Source organism: Melospiza melodia, chromosome 1 (assembly GCF_035770615.1).
Source record: "Melospiza melodia melodia isolate bMelMel2 chromosome 1, bMelMel2.pri, whole genome shotgun sequence".
Lineage (NCBI taxonomy): Eukaryota > Metazoa > Chordata > Aves > Passeriformes > Passerellidae > Melospiza > Melospiza melodia.
In genome coordinates, this window is record NC_086194.1 from 96,734,329 (window position 1) to 96,749,554 (window position 15,226).

The 15,226-nt window shown below is 36.9% G+C and overlaps 1 protein-coding gene across 3 annotated transcripts in view; it reads left to right on the forward strand.

The window, feature by feature from the left end:
• Positions 1-15,226, forward strand: part of CDH12 (cadherin 12) — a 532,349-nt gene that overhangs the window by 306,457 nt on the left and 210,666 nt on the right. Inside the window, exon 2 of one of the 3 annotated variants that reach the window (XM_063162424.1) lies at positions 3,007-3,143. The exons of the other annotated variants lie outside the window; for them this stretch is intronic. The gene's annotated coding sequence lies outside the window, so the exon portion shown is untranslated. The remainder of the gene's footprint in view (positions 1-3,006; positions 3,144-15,226) is intronic. 3 annotated transcript variants of the gene reach the window in all.

Consider the following 15,226-nt stretch of genomic DNA (forward strand, 5'->3'; position numbering starts at 1 on the left):
AATGATGTGCTGAGAAGGGTGCCTAATTTTTTTAATCTCTATATGTTACTGTATAATTTCCTATTGAAAACAAGTTACTTTTCTAGTTCAGAAAAACCTCTGTCCCTTTATTAAGATGACTCATAGGAACTGAATTCAAAATTTTAAGTTATATTTAGGATTGGGAGTAGGACCCAAGGTGCCAGACTTTACTTCTGTTACTTAGACTGTAGCAAGATTCATGAGTGAGTCAAATCATTGATCATTGTTTTCTTTTGTTAACACGAAATTTAAAATGCCAGTGTCTTACCTAATAGTCCAAGACTACAGTAAGTCCCAGTTGTTTCTGGCACAAACTAAAATCATGTTGTCACTTCAGGTTTCTTTCCTTCATGCTTCAGTCCCTTCTCTGGATCTGCTGTTATTTTTTCCCCAGACCTTTACTTGTGGTGAGAAGCAATTAAAATAATTCAGTTTTGTACAATGAACTTCTGATGAATGTTGACTTTTAAACCTTAAAAAGACAATCAGACCATTGAATGTGAATGATTACCATTTAAATTATTAGAATATTTTTTTTTTAGTATAAAAATGTTGAAAGATGTTTGAAAAGCAATAAATGGAAAAGAATTCCTGTTATGGAGATCTCATAGGTTGGAACAGCAGTTTAAGAGAAGTGTTGAAATTTCTAGGGCTGGTGAGAGCTAAGATTCAATTAAACAAAGCAGCATGAATCCTGAAATTGGAAGCTTACAGAAGTGGCAAACAAATTGTCTTAATAAGGTCTTTTTCATATTTAATTTTTTTAATTGTATTTAAAATCATTAATAATACAACATGTGTCTGTGGATTGCATGTTTCATGAGGGATGCCATGTCAGAACAGATAAGATTGTACGCCTTGGGATGACTTCCACCCTTTCACTGGTACAAATGTATAGGTAAGGAGAAGAGCCTCTTTTTCGGTGGGGGTTGTAACAGGAAATCTTAGTCCTGACACATAAAACCCTTTACTCAATAATGTGTTTATGTTTCATATTAACGTGCATAAAAGCCTTCTTATTTGATTAATTAGTAGATTATTTATGACTTTTTTACCGTTAGCCCCAGGGCAGGCATGAATCCCTGGGTGATAGGCATTCAAGAAATTACAAAAAAAAGTAACCCATATTCTAAAATCTTTGCTGTCTGAATATAAAATTTTGCCAATCTTATAATCCAGATTTTGCACATTGAGGCACTTTTCAGTGGAGAATGGCACTTCCAGAGGAGGAACCTGAAAATTATATTGCTAACACTGCTAGGGTAGAAAAATTGATGTGTTCCTACTGATTGTCTAGTGGAAATATGGGGCACTTACATTTATTTCCTGTTTCTTAGGCATTAAAGCCAGGGTGAAAAATCTTTGTTTTCCATCTTGCTAAATAAATTGGTGTTTCAAACTTCCATGGTTACTTCTCTGTGATCTAAATCACATGATACTCTTTTCTCTGTAATAATGAGCTTTCTGATGTGAATGCCTTCAGAAAGTAAACATATAATCCATTTTCTCTGCCACTTAACAACTTTAAAATTGCTTTCATTACTGCTTTTCCTACTAAAACACAATTACACAAATTTACCAGAAAAATGTATGAGTAGACCCAAAGTAAATAAATTTGATTAAGAATTTCAATATATGTTTATGACTAACTTTATTTCAGCATTCATAGAGTAACTTATGGTAACTACATATGAACTAGCATTGCTATTATAGGTTTTAAATCTTCTTCATTAGTTGCTATAAAAATATTGATTTCTATTTTATATTAGTGCTCCAGATCATCAATACTAAATATATTATTCTGTGAACATAATTATTCTGAGTCACAGGATGGTATTTCCATAGATAAATCTGAATGTAAAATGGAGTCAACTGCTCAGTGCCATAATTATCGTCCAAGCACAGGAAAACAGCAGATGAGAGCAGTCATAAAAGCTGACACACTTTGACTTGACTCATTTGACCATGCAAGCCTGAATACTTGGTACACTGAAGTCTAGTTTCCATAATACCCTTGAACCAAAAACAAGTAATGAATACACCTCATTCTTCTTTCACTCTGCCTTTTTTTTATCCTGATGTAAATTTAAACTGTCATCTTTAATAGATTTATTTGTTTCAGTGCAAGGGAAAGGCAAATTAGATCCTTTAAATGCATTCCTTGTTGGGTTTTCCCCTCTGCTGTAAGAGAGGGAAGAACTTGCATTGCTCTATTGTTGTGCTTTTCTCCTGATTTATCTCCATGTTGAGAAGTCCTTTCTGTACTAATTTGAAATTCTTTCTCCACATTTTATTTAAATTGCCACATGCACTTGTTAAATAATTCTAATCTGCTTGGGTGTTGTTGCTCTTTTCTTTTTCTTTCCATGCTGACTGATTGCCATCTGGGGGCTAACATGAGCCCACCATACTAATTTCCCTTATTCTACCCATTAACTGCTATTGTCTCCGGGGTCAGAGACAAATGTGTGGATCCACTTTATCTCTCAGCTTACAGAACATCTCGCACAGTGAGCCTTGTATTACGAAATGGCTACATCAGCCTCTAATCACTCAGCTCTACCCCGCGTTGAATGCTGGTGTACCTTGAGAAACAGCACGCAACAGCACAATTGTTTAAGTCCTCAGATGGTTAACATTGTGCGTAACCTCCTCACAAATTACAGCCTCAGCTGCAGCACATCCATTAGTCTGGAAGAATGAAGATTCCCAAGTGGCCCTGGTGCCTTTCCCAATTCCCCTGCGACCCGCCAATCCTCTGAGCGCTTTCCCTGCATGTAGGGAGTGTTCCGAGCTAATCAGGTCAATGATCATCTCACGGCTCAGGGGACATGACAGGAGCCTATCACAGCACTTACAGGATCCTCCAGACCTGAGCACGCCGGCTGAGAATCTCCCGCTAAGAAACATTGCTTTGGTGCCTCTTCTCTCACTCCCCACGAGCCTCGGAGGATTTCAGCTGATCTCTCTCTCTCTCTCCTCCAGACAGTGAGGAGTTCACTGAAAAAAAGGCAGAGCAGCATGCGGCTACCCGGAGGGTGTTGATTGAAACTTAGATTCTCCCCGATCGCTGTTGATTGGACTGATTCTCCAGCATTACCAGGGAAAAGATTTCAATTAAGGTAAGTGCTGCTTTGTCTGGCTGCCTGCATCGTGCCGAGTTTCTGCATGGAAAGTTGGAGCAGAGTGAAGCGCCAGCCTGCACTGCAGCAAGGGAGCCCGAGCCGGGGAGCGGGCTGGGGCAGCACCCGCGTCCCAGCCCGCAGCACCCTCGGCACCGAGGCCACTTCCAGGCAGCATCCCACGAATGGCTGCACTTTTCTCCCACCCTGTGATTCTCTGAAGCTTGCAAAAAAACCCCCCCAAACCAACAAACAGAGAAGAAGAAAAAAAATTGTTAGAAGCATGCAGGAGTGCGAGAAGGCAGGAGGAGGAAAGGCAAGTGCACTTTCCCTCCCTGTGTATGTATTTGAGGAAGCACAGCAGCTGGAAAGCAAAAGCACATTATGGTAAAACGTAATCCTGAATAAGGAGCATCATTCCCTCACCAGCAGGAACTCGTAGATGCAGGGCTTTAAAGTCCCGTGGCATTTAAATGAGACAGTAAGGGCTTCTTGAAATGTGAGTCAAAAATATGCATGCAGCTTTCCAGGCTGCCGTCAGACTGAAGACTGTGACTGGCATGTGGAAGGAATATTATGCTTGGAGGCTGGTAGGATTTGGATAGTTGCTTTTGTGGGGTTAGCATTTCTCCTCTGTGTGGGGGGAAAAGAGTGAGTAGGGATGTTGTTTCAATACAAGTGGCCAGAAAATTAAATTGGTTGCTATGGGGTGAGAGCAGTGTTTGACTGAGGAGAGAGAGGATGCATTTTTTCATGGGCTGATAGAAAGTGAGACATATCAAAAGAAATAGACTGATGCTTGAAGATCTTTATCTGTAAGGAAATAAGACAGTAGATGAGGGAGGCTGTCTTGAAAGATTAAATGAGTAATAGGAAAGTGTCAGAGATTTTTACACAGCCTGGAGTTAGCTAGCTTTGTACCTATGGTCTGTCTACCCTGACATTTATAAAGTGAACTGACTTGGATAGTCTCAGTCTTGTCCATGCTTGATTACTGTGCTATCAGGGGATGTAATTAAGGAGTGTGCAAAGAGGCCAAACTTTTTAATACTGTAAGGGATGAAATTAAGATATGATGTGTGGAAAATGTCAGTTCTCTCTGTTGCCCTTAAAAGTTAACGCATTTTGTTCAAAACTCTACCATAAAAGAAAGAAAGCGTTAAGGGAAAGTTGAGTGATTTCAAATCTTCATAGCTTTGACAGATGCGTAACTTTTAGGCAGTTTATAAAAGTGTGAATTTATTGCACTGGTTGTTTTCAGCCAATGGTGTTTATTGTTGTTATATATCCCTATTGTTGATTATTGTTTATTGTTGGAAATAGAATTCATAGCACTATATCCTGCATTAAAAACTCAGCTAATCAATATGGACATATACTTCTCAAGCCTCTGCCCTGCTCCACTCCTCCTCTCCACATCACCACCTGCCCCTCTGCCCTCCCACCTTGCTCCCAAAAGAAAAGGAAAACAAAAGAAAAAAAAAGAACAATTCCAGCAAATGTTGGTTACCTGCAGGTTACTTACTCCATTAACCTTTTCAGTGAAAAAGACCGAGTTGTCCTCCTTGCAAAAACATTAGCATAGGGGGAAATGACCTGAGGTTTTAGGGGGGTGTTTGAAGAATACTGACAGTTTTAACTGTCAATCTCTATATTCTCCTTGCAAATTATTTTGGAAAGTAGTATTTTTTATTATACTGTTGTCAAGGAAAGGAAGCTGGTTTTGGAAGGAGTTACATGCACTGATCCTCATTTTGGTGTAGCATATGGCTCACTTCATTTTTCATGTTATGTTTAGTGCTTCCTTCACCCAGGGATGCAATCCTTGACCAGGGTAGAAGTATTTCAATGCACATATAAGAATGCACTGTATATGTCTTCACTTTTTTTCTTTCACAACTAACCAGTGTGTTTTCAACATAGTATTCATTCATATACATCAGAGTATTCGTTATTAAAAAAGTCAAAACACAGTAACTTAATGCACTGCAAGGAAAAAAAAATCAAGCATAAACCAGTTGCAGTTGGAGACATCCAAGTTACATACAAATAGCAGGAAGTTCCCTTCCAGTCTTTCACAAGGTCTGACTACAAACATTGTTTGACATGATGGCTTTGTTCTCCCTTTGTTTCACAAAGCTGTTGCTGTAAGTAAAAAATAAATAAATCACACTTTCATGGCAATATGTCTGTGCCTTCTAAACAAGTCTTACAAATACATCTCTGTTATTATTTTACAAGATCACATGTTCTATCTGCTTGTAAGTGAAGTGCTTACTTTCCAGTGTGCCAGCCTCAGAGATTTTATGACATGAAAGTTTACCAAACACAGGGAAATGCTTGCTTTTTTCATCTTTTGATAAAAACCAACAGTAATTCTATAATTACTTCCTGATCTTTTCTGCTGGTGGGTTGCGAGCCTCTTCATACATAGTAATGATCCTAAAAGTGACCTCAGCAATATGGGGATGTAATATTCCTCTCATTAAGAAAATAAATTGGGGCATCTGACTTACTGAAGCTTTTCAGACTTGTTAAACACAGACAGATTACACAGGAAGGCAGTATAGCCTAGTTCCCTCTCTTGAAGTTGGTTTTTTACTCTAAGGCTGTATCAAATACTGTTAAATATATATCTATATGCAGAGTTCAACTTTATTTCAAATACTTCAAGTTCTTTAAATGAGGTCGGTGTTAATTTTTTTTGCCTCAAGCTAAGTCTCCTTATTACTGACAGCAGAGTACAATTACTATCTAGCCCAACTCCATTGAAAATTAGTGTTAGATACTATTGCTTTAATGTTTTATGAGCTTTTTAGGGAGATTCATTAAAATGAGGCTTGGAAATGGGTAAAGAAAAGGGAGTTCTATGAAAACTGACATGAAACCAACAACAAACCAGTGAGGAACAGTCCTGGGATAGCGACATGTGAAAGAGGAAACAGCTTTTAATGACTATAGTTCATAATCCAGATAATGTAAAAGAGATCTAATATACTAAATTATATATAATTTCAAGAGTATGGGGTGACAGTGAGTTAGAACAAACTTCAGGGGTTAATGAGTTTCCATAGTTTCCCTTCTCTAGAGATATATGGAGAAATTGCTTTACCTGAAAAGGAGACTTTTTAACCCTGCAATATTTACATGTTATGAAGCTGACACCAGCTTTCCTAGCAAGACCATTGTGTCCCACCAGACTCTTGTTATCTCTCTTCCATTGTTGTTGTCATAATCTATTTTCTGGACACTTGTTCTTGCACCTCAGGGTAACATCTTCCTCTTTGTAAAGTCTCATTTTCTTCCTGATGATACATGTTTACCTTAATTCTTTTCCTCTTAGCATCCTTTCCTTCTCTTCACCTACCATGATTCTTCTCCTTTCTTTGATGCTGCAGAGACATCACTTTTTACACTGGGGCCATCTGTGTAAATTTTGCATTTTTAGTTGAAACAAAAGCCCCACTGACGATGCTTCAGTGCTCACAAGAATGGGACATGTGTGCTCCAACGACTCCACCATCTCTTCATCCTCCTTTTCTCAAGTTTTTAATGGGTTTTGATTGTACAATCTTTGTGTCAGGGGCTGTATCTCACTGTACAGTAAGTAGCTAGAACAGTAAAATGCGGTTCTGCTTCCAGCTTTGGAGCTTGTGTGTGTGTCTAGACTGCAGAAATCTCCTGCTCTTCACTGGTTCATAAAAACAATGCAAAGTTTAAGTCATCTGCCTCAGTATGATATTGTTTTTGCAAAAGCATATATTACAGTTAAAAATAAGCAGAGATTAAAATGACTATGTTATGCTTTTAAATGAGTAACTTTGAGCATATTTTCAGTGGTTGCTATTGTCAAGCCTCAGCAAAAGCTGCATCTCCTAATAAGTTCATATAGAGGCTAATCTAGTCTTTGCTACTACTTCTTCCTGGCTTCTCTTTTTATTGTGGCTTGTCATAGGTAAGATAACATAGCATGTTAAAGAATGACTTTCAAGCACTATCTTCCTTTGTATTAACAGAACCTTTCACAAAGGCCCAATTGTTTTGTAGAGGTGTAACTTACTGGCATGTGTCACAGAATGTTTGTTCGGGTAATTATTTTGTAGCAAATCTTTGAGGATTGTCCCTCTTTTGGGAGAGACAAAGCTTCGATCTGCTTCTTTTTTGAACCTTCTAGCCTGGTGGTTTGAGTGGGGAAAAATATTTCCAGGTAGAAAGATTTTACTTTGAAATGAAATAAACACCTACCTAACCACATTGATTACTGGAATTTGTATTTAGCAGAGGTCAGGTTTCACAATGCTGATCTTGCAATGGATTGTTTAAAGATTCTCTTCTAACCACCAGAAGGGAACTAAGAGAGTTTACATCATGAGACTTGGTCAGGTTACTTTAAGAGCAGCTGTGGTTCAGTTTCTGTCGACTTTATCACTTCAGATTTTAGGGTGAGGGGTCTTCCTGTAAAGATCAGATTTGCTGACGTACACCAGACAGTCCTGGGCTGAAGTACCATCTTTCTGCTGCAGATGTCTCAGCTGTCAATACTTTTTAAGGCAATGACTGTGTTGGTTGGGATATGTATGATGTAAGCTTTGTTTACTGTCCTGTGTTGCAGCAGAGTGGGATTTGGGGTCTGTGGGTGCTGAAGTCCATCTCTGTTGTACTGAATAGCCCAGACCTGGAACCACAGCTCAGATGTGGCAAACCTTTATGGAGATATTCATAACAAAGTAGATGTCTGAGATTAAAAATAAGAAATTGTTGAAGAAAAATTCTGTCTACCACATAAGTTTAAAAGTTTTGTATTTAGGTACCAGAATTATGTGTTCTGTTAGCTTTCAGAGTACAGTATATTTGGAACAGTCTCCAAAACTGATGATAAATACTCAGTTAAATGACTTGGATGAATAGTTTTTGTTTCCCCATTTAGGCCAGATTTATTATTCTTTTAATGCATTAATTTACTCACTGACTGCATTAATCCTTTGTCCAGCACACCAAATACACTTACAAAATACCATAGTGACTGACTTGATTGGTAAAATGTTTGAAACATTTTTTTTTCCCACTAAAGGTAAATAGGCAAGCAAACCCATTCTTTTTCAGAAAGCATACATGACTTTTGACATTTCTTGATCAACAATGTACTCTTGCATTGATCCCATCATGCAGCTTTTTGAACTGGTTCATTTGATCTAGAGTCTATAAGCATTAGGTAGGCTCCTGGCTGCTGTTCTCTGAAGGCTGCCAGCAGGTGCTAAGTGTAGTTGTAAATGCAGACACACATTTGCCAAACACTTGTCTGTGGCCATTTATTTATTTCACAAAAATTTTGGTTTGTTTGTGGAGCTCAATACTACCCACAGGACTTGGCTTGAAATGGAGACCTAGATTCTGACTTCCTTTTCCTTGTTTGTTTGTAGTCCCCTTGGACCATCTAGTTAGTTGGTTAGTTATTCTGCAGCATTTCTGTATGTGGAGCTGAGGTGATAGTTTAAGCAGCTCTCTTAAAAGCCAAGTATGAAGATCCAAAGTACATTCATTAAGAACCTCCTTGGCATTTTATCCTCCAGCATACTGGCTCTGTGTGTTACACACTTTCATAGATCCGCTTTATACTAAGTTTAATGCATAATCTAAAAAAAAAAAAAAAAAAGACTCAATTACATTGTTCATTTTTCCTATTTAAGAAAATGCTGAAAATAAAAACAATATTATTAAATGGAAAAATTAATTACAGATTTCTAAGAATACTTATAGCATGAAGAAAAGTTAGAAACTAGTATTTCTTTACTAGATTTTCATTTTCTTGAACTGTCTGAGCAGAATTTTACACAATACTTCTGTATTTTATGATGAAGCCATTCTGCCAAATCTGAGTTCATTCAAATTTATTGCAACAAGCTTTCTATAAAATCTCTTCTAGTTCAAGTAATATTTCATTCATTAAACTGGAGTAATAATTATATAACAAAATGAAAAGCCATTGTCTTTCTGTTTAGGAGCCTTGTATGTTTGCTTGTTAAGTGTCTTTTCAATTCTCTCTAAAATATTAATAGTATTCATGGTACATATTTGCCATAATATTAAATATATGACTATATATCTTAAAAAGTTTCATTTACTGTCACAAGGAGCACTTTTTATTCCTTTATTCCTTTACTATTACTATAAATAGTAATAATTTTGGGCATAATTAACATATCCAGTGTAGATCCATCTCACTGTAACTCCAAACAGATGTTACAGAATTCCTGATTTACCCTGTTAAAAGAAGGAAAAAAGTATCTCTAGGCCTTTCAATAAAGGTTCTGACTGATGAGCAGACCTCTCAGTAGAGCTGTGTTTCATATTTTCATAATGAAATAGCCTGCTAGTTTTTGGTTTGTTGTTTTTAAAATCTGACCTCCTATATAGTGACACTCAGATTTTCTATAAACCAGAGCTTTTTGTAATTTGGCCCTTCCTCCTCTGAACTACTACTTGAAAGAGAATGTGTCAAAAAAATAAAGTGAAAAACGTGATACACATGGCTTCTACTTGAATGAATACAAATGAGTAAATACAGAGTGTGAGTGGTGGTGTTGAAAAGGTAAGTGCTGATAAGGAAAACACTCAAATTATTTTGAGTGCTAATTTGATAATTAAAATGCTTTTTAAAGAGTATCACTTGACTCTGATGTTATTGTTATTCAGTGTAAAAATTGCTATCCCATTTTTGAGTCCTCACTGCATATAAATCTAATAAAATTTTCAGACACTGTCACTTTCTTCTGCATTTGTCCTTATGTCTCCTCATCTCATCCCTATCGTCCTCTTTTTATTATTATTTGTAAACGTCCTTTGTTAATGTGCAGAATGCATAAGCAATTATTTCAGGTGCATCAATGGACTTCAATCCCACTCTGCATTACCCATCAGATGCAGCACATAGCAATTGCCTGTCATTCTTTCTCACCCTGAGAGTCAAAATTTATCTGTCAAGGGCATGTTTGTGTTCCAGCAGCCAAGGATGTCAGTAATCCTAGGCTAGGCAGACAAGATACTATGTATGGCAGGATGGAGCAGAGTCAACAGGACAAGCAATTGGATGATTTTAATAGTTAAAGAGTGAAAAAAAAAAATGAAAAACACCCACAGAAATACCATCCCAAAAACCCCACAGGAAATATTACAAAGTAGCCAATTTTTTTTTGTTTATTTAATGCAGTTTGGGATATTTTTGGTCTGGTAGAAGTATTTTTCTCCAAGCCTGTTATTTAAACTGGGTGGGTTTGTTTGTTTATTTGGTTTGACTTTTTTTTTTCCTGGAACTGCCCGGAGCATTATCTTTCAACAAACAGTGGGCATTTTTTGCAAATGTTTTCTAAAGGTCAGGTTTTTTTAATCAACTCACTTTTTCTGTAATAATTGTATGACATTATTTGCCCTATTTGTGATCAAAGAGCATGAATACTTCAAATAGAAGTATTTGCAGGGGGTTGCTGGACAACCAGAATTATCATTCCCTTCTCATTACCTAGTGGCTATACAATCCTTTTTGTGGTACGCACCTAGGGGTGCTAATTCAGGTAAAAATAGCAAGGTGTGATGTTTAAATTTTGTCTTGAGTGGAAGGTCTCACAACTATTTCTAAATGTGTCTTCTGTCCAGTCAAGGCATGAACAGAGTTCTTGTTCACGTACCTATTGACAGATGATGATTTTACCAACAGCCGAGATTTAATAAATCTAACTTGATATAATCTCACTTATTTGATAAAGAGCAGCTGGAGCTGGTTACCATGCACCCTACCTCAGTTGTTTCTGATAGTGCAGGTTCTACCAGCCAAAACACAAGTGGATCTACCTAAAATGGTTTGAATGCAGTGTTTCGGTGTATCAGATGTCTTTTTCTACCAGCTGTTCTTTAGGTTCTCTTTGGACAAGTATCATGGTAGAGACATCGTTTATTATAATTTCAAAACATACTTTGTGGTGTTTGGGATCATTCTTAGACTCTCTGCCTCTTTGTGCCTGTATGTCTTGTGCAAAAATGATTAAGGAAGTAGAGGTATTTTGCCATCTAAAATTTTAAAAGATACAAGTGCTGGAGGTTATATCTATGTGTGCTATGCAGCTTACCTGATCATCTTGTTTTCAGATTTTAATTTTGAAGAAAAATGGTCTGATCTACTGATTTCAACAGTTAAACTAGCCATTTTAGGAGTCCTTCTTCTGAAGTCTGTGATAGGATACCTCCCCCTCCCCAGTAAAAAGAAACAACAGTGTTTGTTTTGGAAAATGTTGCCTTCATAACTCTTTAGCTCTAATCTCCTAGAAAATTGTCTTTCTTGCAAAGAAACAAAACTTGGGTCAAATGAGTGTAATTTTCATGGGATATGTGGATTTTTTTTAAAGTGCACTTCATAAGGCATAAATATGATGTTTTAAATAGCTTGTCAGGAAAAAGAACTGATTTTTAATGCAGATCTATGAAATAGATAATTTTTAGTAGCATCAGTACCCCAGAAGGCAAACATCTGAAAGGGCAAAGAGCACCATAACACCAAGATGAATGTTGTGAGTAGGATGGAAGGCAAAATATATACAAGTAAATAGAGAAACAGGTAAAAAAAAAAAAGTATTAGTAATCAAAATTATTGTTCTATTTTCTAGTTTATTTGCAAATCCCTAATAAGACATTGAGGGTTTTTTTTAATATTAAATGTTTTTTTCTCTTTAACAAGTTTCAAAATGTTTTTAAATCCTTGTTTTTTATTCTGAAAATAATTAGGAATATAAATGAAATAGGTAATTTGTATTTTCTTTATTATGCAAAATTCTACTCTATTGATCTATTACTGAAGCAAAACACAGCCCCAGAAGTGAAAAATAATTCTAAGTAATCATTTGAAATGCCACTTTATAATTCTTTATGAGAGTATATCCCATGTATGTTGGCTAAAATTGTAAAAATTCTGAAGCTCTCTGTGAAACCAACTGTTATTACCAACTGATTTGGTAATCATTTGCAAAGGTTTTGTAATTGGATAACCTTATTCATCCCTCTTTGAGGCATTAAACTATGTTTTATGGAGGGTATTGTGAAAGGGGCTCTGCTCTGGTACTATAACCTGGCTTTAATTTAATTAAAAATCTTATGTATCATGATTACCAACCCCACAAGTGAAAGAAATTTTAGAGTATGCTCAGTACATTGCCACATATATAAAAACTTACAGAAATATCTGGCAAACTCTGGTTTACAGAGCAGGTAAAATTCAGAGGAGTCCACATGGATGGAAAATGAATTTAACTTTCTGTCATTTCATCAGGAGCTGGATCAGGCTATGGCTGTGAAGCACACTGGATATGATTGATAGAATTAGAAAATCTAACTGAGCGGGTAGGTTTGATCAGCACTCATGAGAGCTTTGAAGTTTCATGGAATGTCTAAACAGAGTCTTAGAACAATTAAGTCATGATTTCTACTGTACCCTGATGTCTGGGATTGAAGTGTCATTCAGTGGCTAGGATGTTGAGTAATAGACAAGATCCTGCTTCAGTCATTAAACCTAAGTGCCAAGTGTGTGACAGTGCAGCATCTCTGACTGAGATTAGGTGAGAATGTGATTACCCATGTGATGCCATCAAGAGCTGCTGAGCTTTTTGTCTTGGACAAATTGAAGTTTATAAGTACTTTTGGCGGGTTGAACTTGGCTGGATTCCAAGTGCCCTCCAAATCACACTATTACTCCCTAGCTGGACAGTGAAGAGAAAATAAGATAAAAAACAACTTGTGGGTTGAGATAAGGCAGTTTGCTAAAGCAAAAGTGAAAGTTTGCATGTGCACAACAAAAGAAAAATTTTATTCTCTACTTCCCATCAGCAAGTGATGTTCAGGCCACTTTCAATGTAGCAGTTGCTCTGGAAAGAAAATACTGTAAATTACAAAGGCCCCCCCCTTCCTCCTCCTTTCTTTAGCTTTTATATCTGAGCAGATGTCATGTGGTATGGAATATCCCTTTGGTTATTTTGAGTCAGCTGGCCTATTTGTGTGCCATCCCAGGACCTTGTCCACCCCCAGCCCCTTAATGTAATGAATGCTGAGAGATAGCAGTACCCAAAGCTCGGGTGTGTTACCAACACCTTTCCAGCTACCAATGCAGAGCACAGCACTGGGATGGCTCCTGTGGGAAAATGAACTGGGGCTCAGCTAGACTTGATGCAGTACTGAAATTATTGTTGTTCTCTGCCAAAACTCCTTTGCCTTTAAACAAAACAAAACAAAAGATTAAATAAAAAAAGACAAACTTGGTTTGTCTCATATTCCCCATATGTGCTGCCCACAAAAGGATCTGTTTCCAGCTTTTAGAGAGTTGTCCATCTGCCCAACATAAAAGTCAAGAGACTGTTTCCTTTTTTCATGTATCCCAACCCAGCAAACCATGATTAGTGGGTTAATATACTAACCATGGCTTTCTGGGAGTCATGTTTCCCTCCACAGGTCCTTAGCGTCATTTTCCCTTTCCTGTTCCTAAGGAAGTAATGAGTCACTGTCTCATACCTAACTCATGTTTTTACAAGAGATTGGCTTGTGATCACAAATTGCCATAATGTCAGATACTAATTCCAGGGATTATCATAGGCATAAATAGGAGCATTCTTAGTTTGGATTAAGGATTTTGTGGGGGAAGAGGGATTGAGGCTATAGATCTTCTTGAATATGGAAGCAGTATATTTGTTTTCAATAACAGTGGTAGACAGTAATTACAGCCTTTGCTCATTCTCCTGCCTCAGGGGAACTGAACTGCTGATGGCTTAGGGGAGGCTGAGCTGCCACTGGCTGCTACTATTTAACACTTAGGGTCACTTGAAACAGTTTGTGAACTACTTCTCCTTCCTTTGTGTTGTTTCTTTGATTTTCCTGATGAATATGTTCCTGAAATGGCCTTTAAAGCAAGTTCAGATATCTGTGCAAATAATATCTTCTAAACACTTGAAGGAGACCAGCAAACACAAATCATTAGTTCAAGAGAGCCTGTCTCCACCAAATTTTCCCTCCTCCCATGCACTTGATTAAAGAGCAGTTAATATGTACTTTTAAATTATGATTTTTATTAATATTCCTACGCAGCTATAATGTTTCTTCTCTATTGTTCTCAGTCTTCCTAATGCCAAAGAATTAAAATTTAACCAGTGTTGGTTTTTACTATCAAGAACAATAGAGTTCCTATTGTGTGCATGTGTCAGTAAATGTGTCTGAAAAAAGGAAGTGGCATTTCTGTGAGTATGCACATACATGAGCATCTTGGTTTTGTATATTACTGTCAGAGAATTGTTTAAGGTTAGTGCAATGGGATGTTGGCATATTCATCCAGTCTTTACACACTTTGTATGCCCCTCGGGCTCTGATTAGACATTACATTATGATTTTCAATTTTTAATTGTTCATTTCCTGTTATTTCTTCTCTCTAAAATCAGATGATCCACTACTCTTTCCAAATATTACTGTTGCCATTTCCCCAGGACAGGCAGGCTTCCTACTTAAAAGATTCCTCCTTTCCTTTCCTATTCCTGTGCTTGACAGTTACCCCTCAGCACCCACTTTAGAACAGACACCAAGTCAAAGGAATAAAAGAGCATATGTCAGATCAACTCATCTTAAAGATCTTTTATATTACACTCTATCCAAGTGTGTTCACAAAGTCTTCTTAAAAATCTTTGTTCATTCTTGTACGTGGTTTCTCTTCCTGTGTGGCTGTTATAAAGAGCAATAATATATATGTACATATATATCTTTATATTATATATATTTACCCATATAATGAGTAAATAGAATGAAAGAAAAAAGAACAGTCCAATTGCATACTATAATTCTTTTAAATCAGGGTGAAACCAGCCCTTTAAAATGTCTTTAGTATTATTGGCAAAGTGTGATTTTATTCCACTGTCTAGAAGGCTGATGGATTTACTGGACCCAAAGAAATAAGAGTTTTGTAGAATAGTCCAAAAGAGAATGTAGTGGTACAATAGAAGGATTAATTGTGAAAGTAATCATGTTAGTTTTCTAATTATTCAAATCTTAATTACAACTGTGCTGGC